Genomic DNA, 24,108 nt, shown 5'->3' with positions numbered 1-24,108 from the left:
ATATAATACCACATAGATTGCTAACTGAAGAAAAAGAAAGACTTGCAATTCAGTTGTGATAAGCCATATCTCCATTGCCCTACTTCCTCCATAAACACATAAATACCACAGGTTCCATTTCTTTTATCATTTACACCATTTCATATAAAGAAAAGTTGTGTATGTTCATGCCTTAGTCCCAGTAACAATTACACTAAGACACATAATGATTAGATTTACCTTTCTGGCAGTTAACCTATCTGCCTACATTATTCACCTCGTCTTTGAAGGGTTGACTGCTCTGTCCAAGGGACTCCACTTTATGTTGTTATCTGAACTCTCAGAGCAGAGGACTTCAGAGGGAGACAGCTGTAGGAGATATCTGCACTACTCCTTGATGTCTGGATTAAATATGTACATATATGTATCTAAATTGTTCAAAGAGAAATACAGTTCATTTCTGGAATGTTTAAAAGTAATTTTTGATAAAAGTGAAATGAGGAGACTTCATGGTGCATGATAAACTATTAACTCCTTTGGTATGCTACTGCAGAATATACTGTTACCTACTTCAGTATTTTAAAATTTTTCCATCATAAGAAATAAAATAAAAATATTATCAATAAATAAAAGTTACATTTAAAAACTACAATTTATTCACAAATGACAGAGAAAGTACTATGTTCTAAGCCTCTTTATGGGAGCTGGAGAGATGGCTCAGCAGGTATGAGCACTTACTGCTTTTGCAGAGGATCTGGGTGTGGCTCCTAGCACCACATGGAAAATCTCACCACCATCTGTAACTCCAGATCTAGAGGATCCAAATGCCCCTGGTCTCTGAGGATACCCACACTCACATGCACATATTCCCAAATACACACACACATAATATAAAAATAAGTATTTAATGTTTTTTGACAAGTTTGTTACTGGAAACCAGTCATTTTTATTTACTGTGTTTTATGTACCTGAAGACTGGGTTCCTGGGCCAATCTGTGCAAACATATGAATCGTTATTTTAAGTTACTAATCACTATGCTTCAGCTTAGGTCTGCACTTAAACATCTTTTGTAGGATATCTTGGGACATGATGTTATGTTCATGTTGGTCTGTGTTCCATAGATCTGATAGAAGGAAATTTACCTGTAGCACATGCAGGTGTGTTAATTATCCCTGATCACCCTGGTCCTTTGAGCACATCACAATACATAGCACCAACTCTAGAGAAAATGGACAATGTTAAAAAACACAACAGACAAGATAATCAACAACTTCCCAAGGCAAATCAAATACGTGATTTCTTTTCCATAAGATGGATATTTGTATGTTCTCCTACTGAACGGACTTATGAAGTTTAGAAATCCAATAATTCCTCCCCTACTGCAATAACCTTATTTCTTTACAAATATTACAGAGTCTTAGCATACAAATGTATCATTTAAATGGCAAACTACAAAACATTACAGATTTCTCCTTTGTACATTTATAAGGACAGACACAGTTAGTCACTAAAATACTACTATAGGCTTAGTTTTCCCCTTATTTTAGTTAAATTAAAAATTGCTTGTATAATAGAGGAAGATTATGCTTTTCGGGTATACTTGTAAGCAAATGTCTGGTATTGTTCAATATTTGTTTGAAGAAAGTTTTGATATAGCAAGAGCAAGTCAGAAAATAAAAATGAATGATAAAACTCACCCACGTATTCTGTATATTAGTAAAGAAAGGCAAAGTATGGCGATTTGAGTGGGAAATGTCCTTCCTAGGCTCATGTTTTAGAACACTTGGTTTCTATAAGAAGATTATGGAACCTTTAGGAGGCGCAGCCTGGGGGCAGCCTTTGAGGGTTTATAGTCTCAACCCCACTACCTGTTCTTTTTCTGCCTCCAGTGTGTTGATGAAAATGTGATCATCCAGCTTCCTTCTCTTACAGACATGCCAGATTTCTGATTACATTTCATTGGACAGAACTAGTTATGTGGGGCTACCGAACTGATCACCAAACTGATCAATGAAAAATGTATTTGTCTCTTTCATTGAGAAAAGAAAATGAGATTTGGTGATCAGAAGTCACGATCTTTTCCAAAAAGATACAGAAGATTTAAAACAAAATAATAAACTTTGTATTTAATGCAATGTCATAGGCACATTTGAGGGACTGTAATGTCCACCACCCTCAAATTAGTCAGATAAAATCTGAAACACAATAATCAAATGATTTCTAGAGAAAATCCTTAGTACAAACCCCTCAGGAACCCATTTTGGTAGAAGGATTGATATTGCTAAGAACAAAATGTCTTTTATGATTTCATTTTTATTCATTGTACATACCAACCACAGATGCCCCTCTCAACCCTCCTCCCTCTCCCTCTTCCCCCCTACTCCTCCTCCCACAGGATAAGTTATCCCAAGGGGGGACAGCTAAGCCTGGTACATTCAGTTGAGGCGGGACCAAGCCCCTCCCCACTTTATCAGGGGTGAGTTAGGTGTCCTACCATAGGTAATGGGATCCAGAATGCCAGCTCATGCACCAGGGATGCATCCTGAGCACACTGCCAGGGGCCCCTCAAACAGACCCAGCCATACAACTATCTTCCGTATGCAGAGGGTCTAAGTGCCATCCCATGCATATTTCACAGATGTCTGTCTCAAGTTGTGAGTTCCTTTGAGCTTGGTTCAATTGTCTCTGTAGAACTCCCCATCATAATCTTGACCCCCCTTGCTCATGTAATCCCTCTTCCCTCTCTTTGACTGGCCTCCTGGAGCTTGGCCTGGTGCATAGTTGCAGATTTCTGCATCTGCTTCCATCAATTACTGGATGAAGGCTCTATGATGATAGTTAGGGTATTTACCAATTTGATTACCAGGGTAGGCCAGTTCAGTCACCCTCACCACTATTGCTAGTAGTCTAATCTGGGGTCGTCCTTGTGGATTCCTGGGAATTTCCCTAGCACCAGGTTTCTATCTTAGCCCATAATGTCTCCCTCTATCAAGATGTCTCGTTCATTGCTTTCCCCCTCTGTTCCTCCCCCTGCTAGATGATTTCTGCTCTCTTACATTCCACATAGAAATAGGCAAAAAGAGTACCACACACTTATCTAAAAAATATACTCTGTAAATATTGAAAAACGGCACCATCAAATGTTCTTTGAATTGAGCATTTCATACATTAATTTAACTTGTATTCAACTTTCTCCAAAGGTGTAAAAAGACATTGCAGTATTTGATTCACTATATTACCTGAATTTGATTAAGATGTTATAGGATTAATCTGAGGGAAATGTATTCAATGGTCTAAAGATATGATTACTTAAGAAATGGAAAGGTACTGTGTCAAACATTTAGTAGCAGTTTGGTTTTTATAGTTAGTGGTAATTCAAAGACTTAGACTACCATTTAAGCCTAGCAGATTACAGCGTAGTCAGCCATCTTTGGACTTCTAACTCTGGCATTCTCTCTGACAAGTCTAGTGTACCACGGTTGCTGCTTTCTTTTCTGCTTTGCACTAACATTGCTAGTGAAAGGCTTTTGTCTTTCCCACAAGGCACTGTAAAAAGAGCCTGTCCAGCAGATAAAACTGAACTGAGGATGAAGCCTGAGTTTAAAGTTATTTTTTCTTTAAAAACTTTTCCTTTAAAACCTACAAAATTGACAATCCAAGCAACTGAAAATGCTTATGCCCATGACTTCCTAAGAGAGCTGCCTCAGAAAATTATGTTGTCATTAGCCAGGTCTTGTGCACCGTGAACCAATCCTGGATGTCAGGAATCAATGACCAAGCGAAGGAGGTTAAGTGTTTTGGTAATCATATTCTTTGTCATCAAAATTTGGTTAATTTTGAGAGCAGATATTTTTGGAAGCCAATACTAATTTCTCTTGGTTGAACAAACATAAATTTCGGGGTCTTTTCTGCAGTGTATGATTATTCCTCCATAGGTGCCCCCACCTTGAGGAAGACTTACCAAGTTACTCAGTGTGACCTATATAAGATGACATCAAATTAATGCAGTGTGTCTTTTTCTACTGAGGTGTATAAATAAATAGTGCCTGATAATGAGAAATGGGGCAGCTTTTGAGGGGATCACTGTCAGCACGAAACTACCAGCTTCTTTGCATTCTGGGAGGCTGTTGATTTTCAAAGGAAGATGTGCTGTATCCCTATGATGCTTTATATCTTGCAATTTATGAGCATGGGGTAGCTTCCTATGATGACTCACTCTCAAGTTGTCTGTCAAATTGATACATTTGATGGAGTCCCAGTTGGGCGATTACCTCAATCACCTTAGCCTATGGTCATGTCTGTGGGACACACTTGATTGATAATTTATATAGGAGGGCCTACCACTTATACAAGAGGCAGTACCACTGCTAGTCAGAAGTTCCTTGGCTATATAAGAAAGTTACTGAGCAAAAGCTAAGGAGCAAGCAAGCCGTTAAGCAGTTTTCCCCCAGGCTTCCTGCCGCTGCTCATCCTTCAGTTCCCTGACCTCCCAAAAGCACCTTTTCCTCCTGCGAGTTGCCTTAAGTCATGGTGTTTATCACAGTAAACAGAAAAGTAAATTAGAACAATAATCATCGTGTGAACACTTATCATAGTATTCACATATCACATAGCCTGAAATCATCTCCTCCCTACAAAGTAATCCAATATCCACAAACCCACGATGAAGGTAAACTGCTTTTACCACTAGAATTTCAGTGCCATAGGACAGAGTGAATGTTATAGACTCAAAAAGATGAATAACCACCATTGAGTTAATGATCTGGCTTTCAAAGAAACTGAAAAATCGAGAATATACTAGTAATAAACTTTGAGGCCAGCCTGGACTACAGAGTGAATTCCAGGATAGCCAGAGAGACACAGAGAAAACCTGTTTTGAAAAACAAAACAAAAAATTAGATTCTCATGTAGATATAATGTTTAGAATATTGTGTAATTTTTAGAAATTGTCATGACCAGGACAAGTAATATCTTAGAAGGCATTATAAAAACTGGACTAACCAATAACAGTTTCATGATGTCTTAAAAACAGAATATGAAGTGAAAATAAATTAGAAGGCTGAAAAAAATCTTAAAGTTTAATATAAGAAAATGGAATTACTCAGAAAGGTGTGTTAATCGTAGATTTGTGATTAAATATCAGGCAGAAGTACAAAGCTATCACACAAACACTTAATTTACTGCCATCTAGTGGAGATTTAATTTCCCTTTTTTTTAATTGACTACCTAAACAAAAACAAGTCTAATTTTCAAAATCTACAGGTTCTAAATAATAAACGGTGGGAGTTGTTTTTAGTCTGTAGAGAGGCCACTCTGTAAGCACGGCACTCCGGCAGGACTCCGAAGCACTCACTTGAACACAGTCGAAGAAGTTGCACTTTCCTGTGTTTTATATTTGGGTTCATGAATTGAATTTAATGATCTTACTTGTAACAGAAGAAAAACATGTTGGAAGGCTTTCCCTCAACTACATTCATCATTCTGTGGATGGATACACTAAAAATGTTGATTTATCAATATCACACAAATGGCTGGTGCCATGGCTGGCTGCAAAACCTACCCTCTTCTGAAAATTATTCTCATTGAAGTATTTGATTCAACTTTCAATTCAAAGAAACAGACTTCAAGTCCAGTGTTCTTTGATCAGAGTGCAAAGGTGATTTCTCTCTGAAGCAGGTTTATGACTTTGACCATCATTTAGAATCACTTGAACCTACTACTCATTCCCCTTGTAGTATTTGAAACCTGGGTGAGAACAAAAATCACAAAATAAATCAGTAGAAATGGGGTTGTGGCTTTAAAATGTAAACACATTGTGAGCGAGATACTTTTAGCCTTGAGTTCCTTAAAAATAATAGAAAAGTAAAGTGTACATGTTATTCTCCCTCCTCTTCAGACTTAGTATTAGAGGCAAAACGACACTACCATGCACTTAGAACTGTCATAAGACAAACTAACAATTCTGCTGACATGCAAAGTATACTGTTGTCCCAAGTGAGTCTTTGTCCCAAGTGTCTGTATGTTTCCCTAGCTCAACTCACTTCCTGTTCAGCAACAGGATGCCTAAGTAAAGGACTGAAGAGGAAGAAGGCTCATAGGAGGTGATCACTGTTGGTTTGTTTTTCTGGCTTAACTTTTGGAGAAGTGGAAGATGGTCATTTTTAAGTGCTAGAAGGAAAGAGCAGATTTCAGGGCAAGATGATGAAACAGGAGAAAGAAGAATCATTAATTGAGCAAGTTTTTTGATGTGATGGAAGGTATAATCTAGAATCCTAATCCTAAGAGGAAACACTATTCCCTTCGAAGCAGGAAGGGCATCTGCCTCCAAGATAGTATTTGTTTGACAAATCTCATTAGATTTAATGTGCAAAGAAAATATTTTTATTGAACTACACTGAGATCTTCATATTTTATCTTTATTTACTCTTTGTTATGAATTTGTAATTTAAAAATTCATGTTTTTAAAGTAACTATCTTATAAGTTCCTTCTTTTTTAAAGTGTTTGTATACCCCAAATCATTTACAGTATAAAATGATGCATTTTCATTTTCTTCCACATTTAACTTTCAGATTTATGTTAGAGAAAATGTTACTTTTATGACCAAAATTCTTTCTAAAATTGCAAATTAAAAAAATGGTTCTTTTTCTGAGTTGACCACAAATTGCTCCATGAACTTACAAGCCAAAGATCATTTCTTTCCCACACTTCGCTGTGCACATTTGAAAAATAATGGAATTCAGCCATTATCTTCAGTCTGGGTCAGACTCTGCATGGTTCTGATGTGATTGTTCTCATTTTAAATAAGTATGATTAATATATAAATTACTGATTATTTCTTTTACAATCACGAGTCATTATAATTTTAAGATATTTGTAGGCTTTATGAAGATTTAAATAACAAAAGGGCTTGTTTGCACAGCATATAAATAATCTTCAAAGTTCCAGGATGCATTTTAAAAGATGAATTGTGTTTCTTTGTGTAAGTGACAATAATCTATTGTTGATGAAATAATGGCAAATAATTTTTCTATGAATATTTTTTAAAAGTTAATTGAACAACAGAAAATGTGACAACTACCAGAAAAAAAAAATGGTGTTTAAGTTTCTGATTTACTATAGTAAATACAAAGTCACGGACAACTGGCCCAGTCCCCACAGAGAGACCCAATATGCAGGTAAGATAAGGAATGAGAGGAAGGAGAATGTACGCAGTAGGAGTTCATAGTAAAATAAATCTACTTTATGAATCAGACCTACTGTTTTTTCATCCACAGTCTAGGGGCTGGTGCAAATTGGACCAAGCTAGTTCTTAAATGCAGCCATAGCCATTCTGTACCTACACAAGTTTTGTAAAGCAGCAAAATCTTATCAGTAAAACTTAATGCTTTATTATTACCTCATTATTACCCATGGTTCAGCTTTCTATGATTCTAATTACTCATGTTTCACTTCAATCGGAATGCATTACACATAAGCAATCAAGATAGCATATATCTGCAATTCCAGCACTCAAGAGGCTAAGTAGGAAGACCATAAGTTCAAAGCCAGTCTGGGCTACATAGGGAGACCCTATCTCAAAAGTATTTATATAAAGCATAAGACATAAACAATCTATGATTTTTAAAATTTGCAGTATAAGTAGAAAGATGCAATATTAGAGCATCCAATTCAGTCTACCTGGTATGTGAATCGTCCTTTCTTCATCTTTCCAAATGTTATATTGTATACACCACTTGACCATTAGTCACTTACTAGCCATTTCCATAACGATATGAAATGCTGTGGTATCTCAATGTTTCTGTTCAATGACTGAAAACCATACAAGTGGTAATGTTGGAAATGCTATTATAATACGTTGTAATAGTAGTTTATTATGTTATTATTTATATTATTATTGATGTTGTTAATATTAATATATATTGTTAATATTTTAATGCCCCTACTTTATACATTAAACCACAGATGTGCATGTAAGGAAACAGAGCTGTTTTAGTTATTTGTCTTGTTGTGATAAACTCAAGAGAAACGACTTAAGGGGTTAAGGTTTATTTGGCTCATGCATTCAAGAGAATGATCCATCATGGTGAGAACGGAATGGCAGTACAGCTCTGCTGAGGCGGAAGTGAGCACAGACTGCTTCTCAGATAGTACATTCACTAGGGAGCAAGGAGAATGGAGGCAGCAGCGGGATTAACCTTCACAGTTCTACTCTACAGACCCTACCACCTTCACTCCACTACTTCCCAGAGCAATGCCATCACTTGGAGACTTTACCGACATGCGCCAGTAAGGGTATTTCAGATTTCAACTATCACACCCTAACCCTGGCCCCCACAGTCTCTTAGTGCAAAACACTTTCATTACTCTTTCAATACTCAGGGCAGTCTTTACAATTTCAACACTGTTCACAAGTCCAAAGTTTGCACAGAGACTTAAGACAAACTCTTCACTGTATGAGTGCAGCTCTACAATAAAACAAGCAAGTGTATTTTTTCAAAGTCACAATGACACGGAGTAAATACTTCCACTCCAAAAGAGAAGAACAGGAGAAAAAACAAAGAAGCAATGGACACTGGCTCTCGACAGGAACCGATGTAGGAACCTCGCTATAAAAGTTGCCTTAGAAACCCTGTCTCGAAAAACCAAAAAAAAAAAAAAGTTGCCTTAAATATAAGGCGAGCGCTTATCAACTGGATCAGGCCCTCTGGATAAGTGAGACGGTTGATTAGCTTGATCTGTTTGGGAGGCCCCCAGGCAGTGGAACCGGGATCTGTCCTTAGTGCATGAGCTTTTTGGAGCCTGGGGCTTACGCAGGGACACTTTGCTCAGCCTGGGTGAAGGAAGGAGGGAACTGGACTTGCCTCGACTGAATCTACCAGGCTGAGCTGAATCCCCAGGGGAGTCCTTGCCCTTTAGGAGATGGGAATGGAGGGTAGGTTGGGGGGAGGGGTGGGCGGGAGGAGGGAGGACAGGGGAATCCGTGGCTGATATGTAAAATTAAATTAAATTATAAAATAAAAAATTAAATTAAATTAAAAAAGAATTAATTTTTTTAAAAAAAGAGAAGAAGCAATGGACAAAAGCAAGTTGAAATCCAGTAGAGTAAGCCGGGTAGCTCCTCGCCCCCCCCACATCTGGATGTCTCACAGGTGGAGCTGGTGGTAAAATCATGTTATATGATATTTTGTTTGTGTTCTGACAAATAAAGCTTGCCTGGAAATCAGAGGGCAGAACTAGCCACTAGTTAACCATAGAGGTCAGGCAGTGGTGCTACACACCTTTAAATCCCAGCATTTGGGAGGAGGAAGCAGGAAGATCAGGAGTTCAAGGCCACCCTTGAACCAGTTTAAAGGAGAAACAGAGGCCGGCAGTGGTGCTGCATGCCTCTAATCCCAGCACTAGGGAGGTGGAGACAGGTATATAAGGTAGGTGGAGATGGGATCTGGGCCCCCCTTTTGGTCTGAGGATATGGAGAGGTAAGAAGTGATGGTGGCTGGCTCCTTTGCTCCTCTGATCTTTAAGCTTTCACCCTCGATATCCGACTCTGGGTTTTTATTGTTAGATGCTCTTCAACCAAAGAATAGATAAGGAAAATGTGGTACATTTACACAATGGAGTCTTACTCAGCTGTAAAAAAAAAAAAAAAAAAAAAAAAAAAAGACATCGTGAAATTTGTAGGCAAATGGATGGAACTAGAAAGAATCATCCTGAGCAAAGTAAACCAGACTCAGAAAGACAAACATGGTATGTACTCATTCTTAAATTGATATTAGATGCAAAACAAAAGATAACAAGGCTACAATCCACAACCCCAGAAAAGCTAGGTAAAAAGGAGGACCCTAAATGGAACACATATGGAGGGCCCCAGAAAGGGAAAATAGTTAAGATCTCCTGGGTAAACTGAGAGGTGGGGAGGAAGGGAAGGGATGGGAATAAGAACAGGGTAGAGGGATAACAGAGAGGGAGAGCAAGGAATAAAGATATTTTGGTAGAGTAAACTATCAGGGGGTTTGGGAGAAACGTGATGCTAGGGAAATCCCCAGGAATCCACAAGGATGACACCAACTAAGACTCCTAGCAATAATGGAGAGGGTGCTTGAACTTATCTTCCTCTATAATCAAATTAGTGACCACTCTAATTGTCATCATAGAACCTACATCCAGTAACTGATGGAAGCAGGTGCAGTGATCCACAACCAAGCACTGGGCTGAGCTCCTACACTTCAGTTGAAGAGAGGGAGGAGGAATTACAGGAGCAAATGAAGTCAAGAACATAATGAGAAAAACCACAGAGACAGCTGACCCAAGCTGGGAGCTCATGGACTCCAGCCTGTCAGCTGGGGAGCATGCATGGGACTGAACCTAGATCCTCTGAATGTGGGTGACAGTTATGTGGCTAGATCTGTTTGGGGAGCCCCTGGAAGTGGGACCAGAACTTATCTCGGGTACATGAAATGGCTTTTTGGAACACATTCCCTAGGGTGGGATACCTTGCTCAACTTTCACACAAGGGGGAGGGGCTTGGTCCTACCTCAACTTAGTATGTCAGACTTTATTGACTTCCCAAGGGAGAACTTGTCCTTTCTGAGAAGTAGATGGGACTGGGATGGGGGAAGGTGGAGGAGGCAGGAGAATGGGAGGGAGTGGGAACCAGGATTGGTGTGTAGAATGAAAAAAACAAACAAATCTTTTTTTCTTAAAATAAAAAAAACAACTAATTAGGATCGCATTACAGTCATTCATGCTTCAGTAGGTTTGTGTAGCCCAGCACCTAGAGCCCTGCCACATTTAGCACACAAGGGTGCCCTACTGGACCGACTTCACCTGAAGCTTTCCTCAAAAAATTTTACATACTCTTGGACTCTCCAACATCCTGCTATCTCCAATGGAACTTAGGGTCTCGCCTTAGGTTTACATACAGCCATCTCAGGTGGTCCCACGTAAGGAATCTGGTGTTTCTGCCTGTTGCCTACCTTCTAGGCTTTTCTCTGGAACCTTGCCACAAACTTCTGAACTTACGTGAGCCCATAACTCTTGCATTCTGCATGTCTTAAAGATGCAGCACCATGTGTACAATCCTAAATCCTACTGCTAATTCAAGACATACTCTGGCCCACTTTGACCCAAAATACAGTGGCCTCCTACTGCCTGTGTGGATGGAGTTGGGAAAACATTTCTACACTCATCCCTGTTTGAATGTGGATCCCCGTGGTAACAGTTTATTTTCATAGGAATGACATATAAACTGATCTTCATACTTATAACATGGAATCTTTGAAGGGTAGGGTTGAGCCCTCAAAGCATTTTTCCTATTGTTTTCATGCTAAGTGAACGGGTTCTCTTTGATGAAGCAAAGCATTAGTAGCTGTAGCTGTCATGACCGTCCCGACATCGTCCACAACTTAAATGCATTTGCTTACTCGTTCTCACAAACCAGCAGGTTTTTCGCTTCTTTCTTTCCTATGATTTGATCTGGATTCTCATGTAAACCTGACTAAAAGCAGTCACCAACAATTAGGTAATAGTCTGAATTCTATGCTGTCTTGAACTTTCTTACAAAATAAATAAATAAATAAATTAGTCCCAAAGCTTTCAATCCAATCTAACTCAAAATTTCCGGACATAAACAGAATTAGTTCTTTAACACATTTAAGTATATGATTGTTTTCCCAATACAGTCCTTACTCTCGTCTGTGACATCATGCAGACCATTTTACTCTCTATTTCCATCAGCATTTTGGTCTCCTAAAGTCATCAACAGAATCATTCATTAAGCTCTCTTTACAGCTTCCTGGGGCTTTTCTAGCAAACACCTCCAATCTATTCTATAATCGTTGCACGCACACACACACCCACACACCCACACACACACACACACACACACACACACACACACACACACACACACACACACACAAATTGTCTAAGATATACAAGGTCAGAACATCAATGCAACAATCCAACTTCTGGAACCAATTTTGTATGTGTGTGTTAGTTACTTTTATCATCATTAAATGTATTTGATAGAAGCAATTCAAGTTTATTTTGCCTCATCATTTTAGAGGAAATAATGGTAGGGAATGCGTGATGGAAAGACTCCATGGCAGCGAGAGTCTATGGCTACATTTTCTCATGTGGTGGCTGAACTACGAACAAGACAAGAAGTAAAGATCGGTCACAAGCCCTCAAAGCCCATTCCCAGTTATCCACCTGCTGTAGGATGTTCTGTATGGCAAATGTGTTGCTGATTAGTCAATAAATAAAACACTGATTGGCCATTGGCTAGGCAGGAAGTGTAGGCGGGACAAGGAGGAGAATAAAGCTGGGAAGTGGAAGGCTGAGAGAGAGACACTGCCAGTCGCCACGATGACAAACAGCATGTGAAGATGCCGGTAAGCCACGAGCCATGTGGCAAGGTATAGATTAATGGAAATGGATTAATTTAAGCTGTAAGAACAGTTAGCAAGAAGCCTGCCACGGCCATACAGTTTGTAACCAATATAAGTCTCTGTGTTTACTTGGTCGGGTTTGAGCGGCTGTGGGACTGGCAAGTGAGAGAGATTTGTCCTAACTGTGGGCAAGCAGGAAAACTCTAGCTACATCCACCTCCTATAGCTGGCCACACAACCTCTCAAACAACATGACCAGCAGAGATTCAGATTTTCAAGCACATGATCCCATGGGAACATTTCATATCCACCTTGTAACAGTGTATGTAGAGTTTGCTAATAACCTCTATTTCAGGCAGCTCTTGTGGAGTTTGGGGTATGTATCCATCAGTTACGGTGGTGGAGATGACGGTAAACACATGTCATTATTCTATGAAAGGCACGTGGAACACAGGTATCCTGAGACAGTGCCTTTGGTTTTCTTGCTTCACTGTCATCTTCTTCAGCACATACACTAATGTATCAAATATATTTCTTGGGCTGGCTGGGTTTATGTCATCTCAACAGAGATAGAGTCATCTGTGAAAACACGTCCTTAAATTTAAGCTATATGCAAGAATTTTCATAATTAGAGAGTGATGGGGAGAGCTCAACCCACCGTGGGGAGTGCCACCCCTGGGGTGGTGGCCCTGGGTTTTCTAAGAAAACAAGCTGAGCAAGGCATGTGAAGCAAGCCAGTAAGCAGTACCCCTCCACGGCCCCTGCATCAGCCTGTCTCCAGGTCCCTGCCCTAAGGGTGTTCCTGTCTTGATTTCTCACGATGATGAACAGAGATGTGGAAGCATAAACCAACAATCCCTTTCCTCTCCAGTTTGTGTTTCCTCATGGTGTTTCATCATAGTAACAGTAATCCTAAAGAAGAAATTTCTTAACCATATTTGGGGAAAAAATTAACATCTCAAATTTTTGCTGTTATTTGTCTGGACTAGAATACTAATGAACACTGGCATAAAAAAAAAAAAGAGTGAGCTTCAATCAGTTTGATTTATTGTATGACCAACACCTATTTCCAAAACTTATTTATTTCCCACCAGTAGTGGTGGTACATGAGGAAATATGCTGAAGAGGCAGAGGAAGGAGGGTCAGGGTTTGAGTCTGAATTTGACCTGGAGGACAGTCTGGGCTACAGGCTTATGAACTGTTGAGATGATTCAGAGGTCAGAGCACCTGCTGCTCTTTCAGAGGCTCTGAGTTAGGTTCCTAGCACCCATGTCAGGTGGCTCACAACCGACTGTTTCTCCACCTCCAGAGGATGCAACGCCTCTTCTCTATGGGCACCTGCCCCCACATAAACATATCCATGTATAAACATACACAGACCTAGTCATAATTTAAAATAATAAAACTTAATTTTTAAAATAAAAATCATTTATCCCTATAGTAACCATAGCTTCAAAACCAAAGCAGAGGTTGCAATTTGCACTGTACGAATGTCCTCACTAAAAATTATACAAGTGCTGTTGAGATGGCTCATCGATGACGAGCACTGGCTGCTCTTCCAGAGGACCCAGGTTCAATTCCCAGCACCCACATGGCAGCTCACCACTGTCTGTAACTCCAGTTTCACACACAAGAGATATATACAGGTAAAACACTAATAAAATAAAAAACACATTAATTTAAAAAATTATGTCCAAGGGCTAAAGTGGTGGCTCAGAAGCTGAGTAGTACAGCTCTTACAAGGATCTGGGTTCAATTCCTAACACCAACTAGGCAGCTCACAACTATTCATAATTACAGTTCTCGAGAATCTGATGCTTTTTATGATCTCTGTGGGCTGTTCACACATGTGCTACACATACATGCATTCAGGAATGCCAATACATATGCATAAAATTAAATAAGTATTTTTAACATTCTTTAAATCATATATGAGAATATTTGAAAATACAGTTTAACCAGAAGTTAAAAAGTTAAATTTATATTATATACTGGCTGTACAGTTAACAATTTAGGTGAACTACTATTAAAAAATAAGGAAAATCATAAAAAATTCACCATGATAGGTGATAAACTAGAACTACCTTGAAGAAAATAGAATGTATGACCTCTCCAACTTGTTGAAGCCTATTCCAAAATAAATAAATAAATAAAAAGGATATATCCATGGGAGAAAATCCCACTTAGTCAATTCTTGATGGTTAATTAAATAACAGAAGTCAAAATTAAGTAAGCTTAGTGGCATTTTTAAATACTCAATGTCCATCAGTGTAGGGGTATAACAGTGTCTGCAAGGCAAATGTCTATTAAGAACTGAAGAGCTGCTAGACTGGGTGTGGTAACAATGTCCTAAATATCTCTCAGGAGACTGAGTGAGGAAGATTGCAAGTCTCAGGCCAACCTGGACTACACAGCCTGGCCCTACCTCAATAATAAATCAAAAGCTAAGTATCTCCTAATGCCCCAGAACAACCCCAGGCACCTTGTCTGGTGATGTTTTACAGGGCATTTTTCAATTTCTGTAATAAAAAGATGCAACAGGGAGTGTTTTAAAGCAACACTCTTAAGTTACTTAAAATAGGGTATGAGGACTGGAGAGATCAGTAGGAAAATCTCCTTCTCTGCAACCATAAGGACGTGGATTCAGATACCCAGCATATACATAAAAGAAAGGCATAGAGGATGTACAATTATAACCCTGTCAGTGGGAGTTGGAGGAAGATAGTCATATCCCATAGCTTGCTAGCCAACCAGTGTGCTCCATGTCTCAAAAACAAGGTAGAGGACTATCAAGGACGTGTGTGATGCTCTACCGACTGAGCGATCCTGGGTTCAGTCCTCAGCTCTGGGGGGAAAAAAAAAAGGATGTGTGTGATGTCTACATCTGCTTTCCACAAGCTTGTGCACACAAGTAGTACATACAACTCCCCCACATAAAATCAAATACTCTATAAATGTAAATAAATGTTAAAAAAATAGAGCAAATTATTTGTTTTCCTTAGACGTTTAAGTCAATAAAATAGCTACATCTATATGATGGCAAGTTTAATTGAATCATGCTCTATGGAAATGACACTACAAGCAGAAGCATAGATAGAACTCGAGGAAATAATAGGAAACTTTAATAGGTGAGAAGAAAATGATTTTTTTGGAAAACAGTGCAGCTGCGACATTACTGATGATTTTGCATCTGTTTGCCCTTGAGCATCTGTTTGTCTTGAGGGCAATCACCAGAACCCTTCAGAGTCTCTAGTCCTAACAGATACATCAGGTTGTTGGAGATGGAATTCAAGATGGAAGTGTAGAGGAAGACAGGGGAAGGGAGGGGAGGAAAGAGGGAAAGAGACAGAGATGAAGAGGAGAGGAGAGAAACAGCTCTATCACCTTTAAAATGCAAATATCTTTAGTCCCTTCATTCTTAGGGCAGGATGAGAAAGCAATCTGATTTAATTAACGTCCATTCAAAATCCCTTGACTCCAGTAGAACTAATTGGAGTTTTGTTTAGAAATATAAATGAAAGCATTCTCTCACTTTCCTAGAGTTTCCCTCCTCAAAGCTAGCATTTAAAAAAATCCTTTTGCTTTTATGAACGTTTAAATATACACTAGCTGTAACCTGGTTTCTGATTTGAGTATTTTTTTTCCCAATAAGAACAGAGATTACTACAGGAAAGTCCACTGGCATCAAGTATCTGACTATTGAATGCCAGATGCTTAGACTGTGGTTGGGTTTGCAAGGATGCCATTGACTGGGGCCTAAGCTCTGCCTGTTCCTTAGTGGACTAGACTTAAACATTAGGTAGACTCAAGAGTTCTGAAAAAAATAGAAATAAATGGTTCCATGAATTTCACATGTAATCTGGAATACTCATATTTTTTGATACACAAAAAATCCTAAGAGCAGAGAAGATGAGTTGATGTTATTAGCTTCCCATGCCTATAAAATTATGTCACTGTTATTAAAAGACTCCCCACTTCTTAAATAATAAAGGACAGGAATTAACTTATCTTTATGCCAACATGGATACATAGAACCATTTAAAGGTGGATGCTACTATAAAAAAAGAAAAATGAGGCCCAGAGAAGTTGTGTAATATGTCAAAAGTTATGGATCTAAGGTAAGGGAATCAGAACCCAGCATGGCTAGGGATCATACCCTTTTAAACTTCCACACTACTGACATAGAACTGAATGATCATTCTTTGTAATTGATACAGTTCTTCATATCATTACCTCTTATTTTCACTTTGTATACAAATAAGTATTCTGACATTTCTTAATTACTTCATCAACCATGTACTTGCTTCATAAATTCAGAAAACCATGAAATAATCTGCTGTGTTATTCTAGATAACCAAGAAGTGATTTTTAGAATTATAAAAGTAATGAAATCTTGAAAGAAAAAAAAAACAATTTCTAAATAGAGAATTATGAAAGGCAGCCTTAAATCACAGTGTGACTCTAAAAATTACTAATGAGATTTCAACATCACATGGATGGGTCTAGTGTCTGCCCAAACTCGAACAGCTCTGCTTCTGAAATGGTTGGATGTCCCTGGAGCACTGTCTGGAGCTTGAGATGTCAGGGTTATAGCTGAACATCAGACAGAATGGCTTAAACTCAAGTGAATGTCACAGAGTTCAAAACAATCACTTTTCTAGACCTTTTTAGATGAGATCATAAATTGTGCAATAAAACTAGACACTTCCATGTAACCTATCCATTAACAAATATCTATATAACAGATTTGCATAGTGAACAGGAATAACAATGTTGAAGTTGAAGTTCACAAGGTGAGGTTGATTGTTTGCACACTTTTCTGGAATATTACAAGGTGGATGCACACCATGTTCAAGAAAGAAGAAATTGAGGAAAGTAACTTGGTCACTGATTTAACACAATTAAATTGAAAAATATGTTCATTCTGGCCCTCAGCTCTGGCTAAAAAATAGAAGCCATTAGCATTAGACTTAAAGTTTGTTTCTCTGTTTGTAATTAACACAAAATTCTTCTCTCAATATCCAATGGGCTATACTGTGTTTTAGACATAAAATTTACAGTAAGGATTGAAAAAGCCAAGTTACCTTCAATTTCAGCATAGTCATGGTTTAATGAGACTGTTAAGTAGCATGCTACAATTAGCAAGTTAGTAAGCATTAATTTTGTCATAAAATATAAAATATATTCCATAATAAAATATCTAATGATAGAGAAAGAGGAAATGGAAATATTTTACCTAATAATCATTTTGAGTAATTTATACTTAAAGGATATTTTAATAACATGATCTTATATTCATCTGGTACTTTCCGTATTTTAGAATTGCTTTTGTATGTACTATATTAAGTGATCCTAATGATTTAAAAGATACTAAATGTCATTGAGACATCAACAGCATGTGATATTCAATGTGCGGTATAAGATACAAACTATAAGTATCTGCAAGAACAAACATACATTATTTCAGATGACATATGTTAAAACAGTTTCTATCCTGGTAACTAAACAATAAAATCTCAGGTATTAGTTTTTCAATTTGGATGCACTGATTATAAATATAGTCTTACAAGATAGAATACTTGATTTGAATCCAGTTTTGTTGATTATTAGACATGGATGTTGAGAAATTACTTAACCTTTGGAAGCTCAGCTTTCTCATCTGTGAAATGATGCTGGTACTTGAATGTATGTTTTCAGGGCTGACCTCTCTATTGGATAAACAACTGGTATGCTTCTATACAGACTGAGCAGGTTATAGTCAGGAACATATATATGCATGTAACAAAAATTAAAAGGTGGGCCATGAATTTGAAAGAGAACAAAAAAGAGTATATGGGAGGATTTGGGTAAAGGAAAGGGAATAGGGGAAATTATGTGATTACATTATAATCTTAAAAATAAACAGAAGAAAAAATGCTGTTAACACCACACCATGGGATTGAGTTGTGATTGACATGAAATACTCTATGGTGGAGTGTGTGACACATGACACACAGCTTATTGCCAGGAAATGGTAGCCATTAATCTGCATCGTTCTGCTTCTCTTCCTATATAGTATCTAGGCATAAAGAAATTTTGTATTTACCAGCAGCAAGATGTTAGTTTCAGTACATAAAAACACTTTATGTGCCCAAACATATTGGGCACTATGATTAATACTTACCATGTTTTAATGGCTGAATAGAAAGCAGCCCCAGAGTACACATATACTTTAATCCACTGTCATCTAATACTTTCCCAAATTGCAAAGAGCTTATTTGTCCTCTACCAGTTTATCTAATATTTTTGCTACATAAGTATTTATTCCTACTTCCATAAGTTAATAGTTAATTTTAGGACAAGCATCACAGATTATGATATTAAGGGTGCCAACGTAAGTGGAGAGTTTTCATTACTTCTCTCTAGTTCATCTCTACTTTAATAAGTTTAGAAAGACAATATTATTCAGAGGTCATATCTCAAACCATGAAGTAAGTCAATTCCCCTTTGTATAAGATGCTCCACATCTACTCAGCCATTCTCTATACTCTGAGGCATAATTTTATTAATAGAAGATGCTGGACAGTCTCAACTCTTTTCACTGTCTTTGAGAGGCATTTATCCCAGCGGTCCACAAGTTGGTTCCCTGTATTCAAAAGCTTCAGATTCATCTTTCACTACTCTGAAAATGGAAACATTTTATTTCTGAGATAACTGGAGATCTTAGCAGAATAAAAAGTTCAAAAATAGCATAATCCATGGTTTATCTTAAATAAACAGCACCCAAGCTACTTAACCAATCCTATACCTTAAAATGAATTAAATTAATATGTCATTGGAAAGTGAACCCAGGTGTCAGATTCATACATTTGAAAAAACAAAACTATAATTATTTAATGAATATTAAGATATTCATTAGGATAACAAACTATTAGTACTGATTACATTATAGTATCTTAATATTTTTTCAGCCAGGCGGTGGTGGCGCATGCCTTTGATCCCAGCACTCAGGAGGCAGAGGCAGGCGGATCTCTGTGAGTTCAGGTCCAGCCTGGTCTACAGAGAGAGATCCAGGACAGTCACCAAAGCTGCATAGAGAAACCCTGTCTTGAAAAAAACAAAACAAAAAAAATTTTCAAAGCCTTTTTTCATATCCACCTAGAGCCCAAGTCCTGTGAAGAGTGATCAATTACATCAGCAAATATGGTTTACTTGAGTCCTGAATGATTATGGAATCCCATCTTGCTGACTTGTAAAGTAAACGTCATTTGGCCGAGTAAAAATGTATTGGGCCAGTCTTGCTAAATACTAAATGCCAGTTCAGGCTATTCCAGGAACTTGAAAGTATGTATTTAGAGCTGAAAAAAATTTCTCTCTTAAGACTTTTACAAAATACATATTTTTTGCTGATGTCTACTCTAAAGTTTTTGTTTTTACAAATATAAAAGAAAAGACATTATAGGTAGTCTAATTATTCCATTTGCTTTTCAGAACATATGTGAGCCAACAGTTTGAAATGGGATCTTCCAAATCTAATGACAATGATTTTAAAAATGTTTTAACAAGATCATTGTTCACCAAGGAATTCATCTCAATTTATCAGGACTACCATAGCCAAAAGGAAACTTATGGAGATAAGTAGCATAAAATCAAATATGTTTGGTCTTGTGCTATCAAGTTATACTAAAACGTCCAGAAATGCATTCAATGGGTATTATACTAGATTACAGATTAAAAAAAAAAAACACATATTAATTTTAGCATGATAAAACTCAAGTCCATAAACCCTGACTTCTTGAACCTTGCAAACACTTCAATTTTAATTGTTAAACTTTTCCATGTAATTAACTCGTTCAAGTAATTAATAGAGTTTGATACCATAATTTTCTTGCCATGGTTACTTTGCAATTAAGCTACACAAAGTTCACGTATTTTTTTTAAGTTTTAAAACATCAAATTCTGTGAGCTTAGCTCTGCATTTGAAACAAAATGCATTATATTTTCCTACAACTGGTTATTCAAAACACACACACACACACACACACACACACACACACACACACACACACCAAAAACAACAAATAAAGTTGTGTCCCTCTCTTCTAAGCCTCCATCTGAAGGTCCACTGAAATAAACAGCACAGCATAGAAAAGGTGAAAGCTGACACCCATGGTACCTAGAGGTAATGGCTGACAGCATCCTAACAATCTCTGTAATTCTTGCAATTTCTATAATGATGTGCAATGCATTTATAATTCATTAACTGGAATAGAAATTCCAATGTTGGGGATATAATTCACGATTTGCAGACCTAGAGGCTCAAGGTCGATTCAGTGTGGTCTCTGTCCACAAGGGTCTAGCGGCAGAGAGGTACAGATGTGACTCTGGAGAAATAGGAAGTGCCACAAATGCGGGGGTGGAGGTAAAAAGAGAAGGGTGGAGGAGAGGGAGATCTGGCTCTGATCTGGAAGAATCTTACAGATGGCACACTGATCCAGTTGCTTGAAGCAAATGGGGAATTCAATGATTAAGAATGGAAAGCAAATCCCTAAGGTGCTATCTGAGTGTCTACTCTCCACAGGTAAGGAACGCAGAGATAAACTCAGTGATCTGATCAAGTCCACAACAAAAGAATCAGAGCCATGACTGGAATTAACACTGAAGGTAGAATGGCATTGCTCCATCACTCCACTGCCTTCTGGAGCAGAGACAATTCCTCTGTCTGCACTGTGGTCTCCACCCACTAGCTAGCACTCCATGTTACCACACCCTTTATAGGACCCAGCTAGGATAGGCACAGAAAATCACAGACAACCATGTTCTCACAAAACACATATTTTAGTAGCACCTATGGAGTCAAATATGTTTAGACGTATTCCCTTCTCTCCCTCCCACCCGATTCTCCATCAATTCAAAGGGACAGGAGTGGACGCTGTCGTCCCACGGCATTCTCAATAAAACCTGATCCATTTCTTTCAATCTTCCTTTTTTTTTTAAGCTTCAGTTTATCGAGTGTTCCCAGTTCTAAGGAATCGTAATTCATAACATGGGGGAGGTTGCGGAACTTTGGCTGAGGAGGTTGTGCAGGTGTTATTCCTTAAGGGGGACAACAGTGACTGTCCATGTGAGTAATGGCTGTGAGTCGGCTTGCTGCCAAAAGTTCTCTTATACCAGAAAGTACAAACCATTTTCCTACTGAGAGAAAGCCCCCAGTAGGATAATATATTATTACACATGATTCAAATTACAGGATCTGCAGCAGGGGAGCTCATGACTGATTCAGGACAGTCGCCCCCTGAATACTGATGACGGGATGATGGAATGCCTCATGAATTAAAAGGGCCATGGGTTTCTTGTCTAAACCCTTCATGTGACTATGCCTATCATTGTGCTCGCTAAGCTTCTTAAACGAATTGTGCAGTTATGAAACCTTTGTTGGTCTTATTAAAATTCCATGTCTTTGAATATTTATATCCAAAGCATTCTCTTAATAAAAATAGACAATGAAACTTTGCTATCTCTTCTAGACAAGCACATGCCTTTAATGCCAATAATGCAAAAAAAAAAAAAAGATACGAATTAACAGAAATCGCATTGAAGTGTATCCCAGTTTCGCTCACTGGGAGTCTGTAAAGCAAAGAGAAATCTTCAGAAGCCACATGTTTCCGATGCTTTAAGTCATCTGCTAAACAAAATATTTTATCCCTGACCAATGAAATACAAATGTACAAGACAGCATTGTACTTCCAAAGGTTTTTCTGTAGCTAGGTGAATTCCTCCTTGACTATGATTTCATTTGCTCAACTCTGGTTATATAACGCTCCCATAAATTCACTAAAGGTATTGCACTATAAATGGAGATCGGACATTTTCAGAGAAACATTAAAGCAGCTGCTACAGATTATGCCTCCTGAAAAACAAATGGCTGTGTCATATTCTTCCAAATAATATGGAAGGTGTTCTCTGCGCTCCTTTTCAAGCTGGTTCTTGTATTCAGTATTTCTAGTAAATGGACGCAAATCAGGTGCATTGTGCTCTGATGGGTAGGGGGGAAGATTTGTCCAGAAGTGACCTCAGCTCTATTCATTAATAAAATGACATGTTGGCCGAGAGCAATGAAGAATGAAATATAACAAGAGCGAACTTTCCTCCACAGGACAGATGTACATATAGCTTTTCCTTGGAGAAAGCACCGTATGTAAAATGGCCACTGCAACATAAAATCTGAAAACATGAACGGAACCTCTAAGATGCAGATTGCTTGGGAAAAACAAAATCCCAACTTCCACAGCGGTGCACACCCCTGATTTTCTATGATCTTGTACAGCTGTAAGTTGCAACTTGGGAGAAAATATGTATTTCACTAGAAGGGCCGTCCAACAAATAAACAAAAGTTTAGGGATGTTCTATGAGTTTTTTTTCCTTTAAGAAAGAGAAGATAATATTTGGGAAACCAAAATTAATAGAATTGTTCTCAGAACCGCTTCTGTGACTGCCAGACACAGGTTGGAGGGTGGGTAAGAGCTACCAGAGGGAATGTAGCCACATTTTTGCATAGCGTTTTAAATTATGCCAGCAGGATAATTAATGGAAGGACCTAATATGGGGGTGGGGGGGGGGTAACAGGAAAAAGGGAAGGCTATGTTAAACAAAGTTCATTACTGCATGATGTAAATGAGTTTCTCACCAGTGATGTCACTGATTGGCTGAGCGGCAGGACTGACTTCAAGCATGGCCGGATTGGCTGCTAGCTCCTCTGGTGTCTGCCTGCTTGGGCAGCGGTTGAATCAGATACTTTCTGTCTCTCTTGCTGTCGTTTGAAGCAAATCTTGTTCAGCCCAGCTGTGTCTCCATAGTAGTGGCACCCTAAGAGAGACTCTCCCTCCTGCTTCCCACAGCTCGTCTGTGAGGCCGTCGTTGCTGTGTGAATACCAGCCCTTGGCACGAAGCCCAGACAGCGTTCTCAGATCCATCTATAACACATACACACACATACAAAAAGAAAAATAAAAAGCAGTTCTTTCATCTGAATTGCATCCTAAGGAGGATTAAGGCTTCTATTGCTACTGATTTGTGTCCTTTCAATTTGATGGTTAATATCGTTTTTGAAATACACTATCTTCTAATCTACAGCAGAGTACTATTGGTTAAAACTGGATAAAAAAACAACGGGGGAATCCCCCTTTTCCCATGTTTACCTTGATTACAGAAACATACTTCTTCATTTTCTTCCTAAGCACCGTAACTGATGCTTTTGGTTCCCTACCAGAATTTTAAACTCTCAGCAGATTTCTAATTACAGCCGAGTCATTATTTTCAGGTTAAGACATGGGATCTTAATTAGCATTCCTTTTTAGCTATTCGAAATGAGACAGGGCAAGAAACAGAAATGATCTATGAGAGAGAGAGAGAGAGAGAGAGAGAGAGAGAGAGAGAGAGAGAGAGAGAGAGAGAGAGAGATCTGTACAGCTTTTACAGTTGAGCTGATTTCCCCCTCCCTCCCAGCTCTCCCTTCACACACACCCCTTGCAAAACAATGCAGTCATATGAACTTTACCAGACAATGGAGTACCTACAGGCTCTCCCCTAGACAAGTCCTTTATAACCAGCCAGTGCTATGTGCTGCAGACAGTGGCCAATCGGCAGGCTCCTTTCTGCAGCAGGGACACAATAGGTGCATTGGCCACACTGTCCTCCTAGACCCTGACAGCAGTTCAGGTTCATTTATTGTACACTGGAAGGCACATATGTCTTTAATA

At 38.4% G+C, this 24,108-nt stretch overlaps 1 long non-coding RNA gene across 4 annotated transcripts in view; it reads right to left on the bottom strand.

Annotated features, from left to right (window-relative positions):
* The window catches only part of LOC128112177 (uncharacterized), a 610,610-nt gene extending 586,897 nt beyond the window's left edge, over positions 1 to 23,713 (bottom strand). For 2 of the 4 annotated variants that reach the window (XR_008218884.1, XR_008218883.1), the window contains exons 1-2: positions 23,548 to 23,713; positions 23,037 to 23,322 (exon numbers count right to left, since the gene is read on the bottom strand). This is a non-coding gene — a long non-coding RNA (uncharacterized LOC128112177). The remainder of the gene's footprint in view (positions 1 to 23,036; positions 23,323 to 23,547) is intronic. The other 2 variants (XR_008218880.1, XR_008218882.1) reach the window with 2 other exon arrangements.
* Positions 23,714 to 24,108: the final 395 nt, after the last annotated feature.

Source organism: Peromyscus californicus, unplaced genomic scaffold (genome assembly GCF_007827085.1).
Source record: "Peromyscus californicus insignis strain IS unplaced genomic scaffold, ASM782708v3 Scaffold_16__1_contigs__length_79575227, whole genome shotgun sequence".
In the NCBI taxonomy this organism is placed as follows: Eukaryota; Metazoa; Chordata; class Mammalia; order Rodentia; family Cricetidae; genus Peromyscus; species Peromyscus californicus.
Note: the sequence above shows the minus strand (reverse complement) of the source record. Positions and strands in the feature narration are given on the sequence as shown.